The sequence below is a fragment of the Gigantopelta aegis genome, chromosome 9 (genome assembly GCF_016097555.1).
Source record: "Gigantopelta aegis isolate Gae_Host chromosome 9, Gae_host_genome, whole genome shotgun sequence".
NCBI lineage: Eukaryota > Metazoa > Mollusca > Gastropoda > Neomphalida > Peltospiridae > Gigantopelta > Gigantopelta aegis.
In genome coordinates, this window is record NC_054707.1 from 37,030,787 (window position 1) to 37,037,094 (window position 6,308).

Consider the following 6,308-nt stretch of genomic DNA (forward strand, 5'->3'; position numbering starts at 1 on the left):
CACGTTTGTGTATAACCAAACTTAGTTTCTTGTTTTCACAGGTTTAAACTAGGGTCTGTGACTTTAAGAGACCATATGACTATCACAACCAATCACTGGGATCACTAGCGGCACGTAGTTCCATTAAAAACAGTGCACTTTTCTTTATTTTATTTTCTGGAAATAAACCGGCCTCGGTGGCGTCGTGGTTAGGTCATCGGTCTACAGGCTGGTTGGTACTGGGTTCGGATCCCAGTCGAGGCATGGGATTTTTAATCTAGATACCGACTCCAAACCCTGAGTGAGTGCTCTGCGAGGCTCAATGGGTAGGTGTAAACCACTTGCACCGACCAGTGATCCATAATCCTGCCTGTGGGAAGCGCAAATAAAAGATCCCTTGCTGCTAATCGGAAAGAGTAGCCCATGTAGTAGCGACAGCGGGTTTCCTCTCAAAATGTGTGTGGTCCTTAACCATATGTCTGACGCCATATAACCATAAATAAAATGTGTTGAGTGCGACGTTAAATAAAACATTACTTTCTCTTCTTTTTTTTTGGAATAACTGATTTAACAGATTGGTTACGCAGTGTTGGAAGGGGAGCAACTCCCATAATTACATGATATAAAACAGGGTTGATTCTTGCATCTATAACAAGAGTTTCATATCATGTTGTGTAGTGTGTTGCCTACTTACTGAGGTGTAATGAGAGTTGCTTCCCTTTTCGGACCCCTCGAAATACAAAGTGGTAATAACGGGCTCAGTGGCGTCGTAGTTAGGCCATCGGACATAAGGCTGGCAGGCACAAGGTTCGCAGCTCGGTACCGGCTCCCACCCAGAACGAGTTTTAACAAATCAATGGGTAGATGTAAGACCACTACATTCTCTTCTCTCAATAACAACTAGGTAACAAAACTAACTCGTAACTCACTGTCCTGGACATACAGCCCAGATAGCTGATATGTGTGTCCAGGACAGCGTGCTTGAACCTTAATTGGATATAAGCACGAAAATAAGTTAAAAGGAAAGGAAAGGGTTGATTTCTACATCCAGAACAGTGTCATATCATGTCATGTAGTGTTGCCTTACTACTGAGGTTTAATGAAAGTTGCTTCCCTTTTTGGACCCCTCGAAATACGGAGTGGTAATATTTCAAACTCCGGGTGGCGAACTTCATTACGGGCCCGTAGGAACCCCCCGACACATACACTTGTGGGCCTTTTTTTTAATCATATTAATGTTTGCCACTGTAACCAAAATCTGATATAGAGTTTGTACCCGGTCCGTCGGTGCCCCCCCCCCCCCCCCCCCCCACACACACACACACACACTCCCAAAGTCGTTCCAACGGGCCTGATCACAAATATCAATGTGCTCTAGTGGTGTCTCATTAAACAAAACAAACTTTAAACTTTCTTCTAGGGTAGATGGTAAACTTTGTTTCTGTGGTTTAATTGATGTCAGTGGCGGATCCAGCAGGGGTCACAACGATGCTGTGAAACTGGCGACTAACAGGGTCGGATGCAGGATTTTTCAAGGTAGTTGGTGCAACGCCCTCGATCATTACACCCGTCACTCAACGGCCGCAATTTAAATAATCGTGGTCTAACTAGATGAATCTCGGAAAAAGGATGATGTAATTGTATCGTATTGGCGTAGCCGGGGTGGGTGCATAGGGGCAATGCACGCCAATCACCCTTTTTCCCCCCAACATCTGTTATATGTACCTGTCGCCTCATAACCATCTTCATAAATCAAGGCTAATATTCGTTTCTCGTATTCAGCCTTGATACATGTAGTCAAGAAATCGTGCCACAAAATGCTTAAATTTCATTGGATGCGATGAGATCTGATTGCAACGAATCGCAACGCTCCTTATAGATTCCCTTGTTATTGTAAACAAAGATGGCAGCGTCAGCGTCCGTGGAAACGTGTCGTGTTTGTCACGATATGTTAAAAAAAAAAAGGTTTCGACGGTTAATTTTTGATATTGCTTTCAAGATTGTTACCGATGCTATGATTGGTTAGCGATGTCATCGTGTAAGGGACATAATCGGTGTTACAAATTTTCTTCCAAAAGAGGGCGCTAGTAGTGGATATCAGTAATCTTGACTACATGTATCAAGGCTGAATACGAGGAACGAATATTAGCCTTGATTTATGAAGATGCCTCATAACACGACTCATTGAAAGTGTGGGTTCCTCCTCCCAATATGGGTTCCCCTCTACAATATAAAATACTGGCTACGTCAATGTCTACTCACCCATCTACTAGTATTTCATTGGTCCTTATAACGAAACAAAGAAACAAACAAAGCAAACAAGCAAACAAACATCCCAGGGACCTAGCTTGGGATTTTCAGGTGCAACGCAGACTTTTTCGGCGATGGAATAAAACGCTATTGGCTGTGCATTTATATCATATATTTTAAATTTTTTTTTAAATAGTTGTAATCCCAGGTGGTAGGGCCTACGCAGCTGCGTATATGGAAGCTAGGCCCCTGAAACAACCAAACAAACAAAGAAACAATCAAATAATCACTTACCTCTATTGATATATGCACACTACATTTGCAGGAAATACTGGAACAGAACAGCACAATAGTGAGAGGTCATCGATCATTAGGTAGTGTCAGGTCTGTGTACAGATATTTTATCTTTATTCACATTTAAAATAAATATGATTATAAATGTCAAACAGCGATCTTTTCGCACAGTTTCGAAGTTAAACCATATTCAGTTAAATGTGCGTAGTATCGCTTTGATATCAATAAGCATTATTAAAATGTAAAAGCATTGTTGACGTCACATCAAATGTTGACGGGGTTTTTTCTATGGTAACGGCTTCGGCAATTTTCGTAATTTAACGCAAAGTATCGAAATACCATTAAAATGCAATATAATACTGTGCAAAATATTTATGTTTCAAGAAAGTATTGTGGCCCTTAACTTTCTTTAAAGGAGGAGCCACGGGACCCCCGTGACACACCCTTGAATCCGCACCTGGCTATACAAATGCTATTAATGTGTGTATGCTAGACAATGTAAAAACAATACCGGTGAGACTCTATAAGCTAATTAAATTTAATTAAAATTACTTAATAAATCAGTGGCACCATACCCTGTCATTAATTGTTAAATACTATGTTCAAACTGAGCGGAAACATCAGATTAAACATCAGTCCAAATAATATACATACAGTGTGTATTTCAGTTTCTTTAGATAGACTAGAGATATCTTCTTATAATAACGTGTGAGCAACGAATTTATATTCTCATGCTTGTAATCGTTGCTTTATCGCGGATACCGCACCAAATGAGAAACTCCAAGCTTATTTAAGACCTTTTCAGGGCCGTAGCTAGGATTTTTTGTTGGGGGGGGGGGGGGCAACTGAGTAGTTAATAGTCTAAAACTCCATTTCTTTAAGTTTCTATAATGCTAGCTACGGCCCTGCTTTTTGTGAATGGGAATCAATGTTATTCACGTGCCCTACCAAGACGTATTTAATCGAGCACGACAGGCACAGCTAGTGGCGTAGCGGGAGGGGGCGGGGGGGGGGGGGAAGAGAGGGGTAGCTGTATTAAATTTTATAAAAATCATACATGCATACGTACGTAGTGTGGGTCCCCCCCCAAAAAAAAAGCCCCCCCCCCATCTCAAATCCTTGCTACGCCAGTGGGCACAACAAGGACATCATATTCCAGTGATCGTGAATCGAACACACGGACGAGCCCAAGATGACGATGTACTGGATGAATTCATTAAACGTCATGACCAAACCTTTCCTCAACAATCTCATTAAAATTAGCTCTACTGGTTTACCAGTAGATCTAACAGCATTGCATGGACTCCCGTGTCCAGGTGACATTTCATTTATAAATAACAATTTAAATATCGACCAATTACACTACGTCTTTTATAGCTTTATTCGGAAGCATACAAATTCTAAAAATATCGGGCGAGACTATTTATGCAATAAGCGAACTTGTTGGTCTATTTAAACATTAAAAGACAGGGGGAAAAGTGCAGCAATAAACTCTGAATTGTATACCAGTATAAACAGAGTTTATGGCTATACCATCGCGGTCTTTTTTTTCCGTCTTGAAACGAATTTTATATAAAATTTTATATTGAAATTAGTTTCCAGCATACTTCGTAATTCACCCGTATACCCTCGGCATAATCCCGAATATTTTCAAATTCTTTTTAAATCACTGGCATGATTTTGCAAGTAAGGTTTTGATTGGTCGAATGAAAAGTCAACTGGACACGAGCTCCAACGGGGTGCTGTTATATCCACAGGTAATAGTGGAGCTAATTTATTTTAATTAGATTGTTTCCTCAACGACATCGTCTCGTCTGCTTCACTCCTATGGTTCTCTATCACGAACTTACGTATTTCTGTCCACGGCCGGGTATCGAAGCTGTCCAATGAATTTGCCATTGGCAATCCGACACAATCCTCTCCAAGGGATTCCTGACGAAGAGGAACGTATACTAATGTCTGAGTCTGTAGTCTACCTCCCGATCTTATGAGAGATTGTGAAGACGAGTCCGATTCTTCCCATATTGATAGTGGGTGCTCTGAGGACTAACGGCCAATGGGTCGGTGGTGTTTGTTTTGCCGGACAGCACGAGCAGCACGCGTTTCCAGTTTGGTGAGCTGGCCTTGGGGACGGTGTACTTGTCGTAAATCAGTGACCGGGAATAATTGAAAATCTCTTGTTTTGAGGGTTTTCGCGCACGACGACTAAGAGTATTCTGCTTTTGTTCTCAAGAAATTCGACTTCATTTTTTTTTTCTCACACTGAAGTAAATGCCATCATATGTTTGGTATATAGAGCCCTATAACAGGGAATTTATATCTTCTCACTTTCAAACATATTAAGAACAAAGGGATCCGTTACTTTGAACACAAGATCTTTTAAACAAGCACTTGGTAATATAATTATGATATAAAAGATAAAATAAATGTGAATACTGTCACATGTTTAGTAGAGATTTAAAGCACTCTTTTGGGTTGTCTGAACATCCAGACATATTGGAATACTTTTATAAACAGGATATTTGTAAAAACAAAAACAAAACTTCAAGTAAATGTTTTTGTTTGTTTGGGGTTTTGTTTGTTTGTTTGTGGTTTATTTATTTAATTTTTTGTTCACTATAATATAAGTATATAAATAGGTTATATCTTACTTAAATGTATATCTCATATCGAGGAATTGATCAGTCAACGGGTGGTAGCATCAACACATGTTGTACAAGGCCATGTGTCGTACAAGATCAATATGTGTACACTTTTCACAAGCCCACACCACCATGCCCCCTCCCCCGTCCCTCTCCCACGTGTGTTAAAAATAGTACTTAATAAACCGGCATTCGTGAGGTGAGACGAGAAAGACAACTGACTGTTGTTTCTTTCTTTCAACTCCAGAACGAAGATGAAGATAAATCAATTCGTAACCTGGCGTGAATCGTGTATTAGAATAATAAACGTACATGTAGGTGTGGAGTCCTGTGATCACCTCTTTGTGGGTAGGGGGTGGGGGGTGGGGGGGGGGGCACAAGCCATTCAGTGACCCCTAAATAGTTTTGTTTTATGTGGACACAGTAGCTACATATATTACATTGAATTAAACTTTGTACATCAGTCTATGATCTTTTTTCCCTATATTTTATAAGAAACCAAGATTCTTTAAATATATTTTGCAATAGTACATACCACGGCCTTTACAATGGTCAGAGCGGGGTGGGGGTGGGGGGTGGGGGTGGGGCAGTCCATCGAGGACGGTCGAACCTGCGACCCATAGCACCTCAGAGGAACGATATTTTGTTTTAGTAGTGGAGATACCATACGGATTTTAAGGAGACATCCATAATTTAAAGAACGTACACCCGGGGGAGGAAAGGGGTTCGGACACCACGTACAAAGAGAGTACAGTTAGGATAGAGTCATTGACAGAGCACATACCATCCAACTATGTAGCCTAAGTATGCCTATGAGGTTTGTTTAAAGGGACAGTCATGAGTTTGCTTCCATTGTAAGATGTTTCCCATGTTGTCGAAAATTATATTTGAAATGGATATACATTTTCTTGTTTATAATATCAGTGTCTATATAAACAATTATGGTGTTTGTTGTCGTCATCATATTCATAGTATCAAACCAGATTTTACCTCCCAATAATTTCGTACATACAAAATAATACACACACACACACACACACACACACACACACACACACACAGTGACACACACCTATTGGTAAAACGGACGCCTGATGCGAGGTCGGTCTAGGATAGATCCCCGTCGGTGGGCCCATTGAGCTA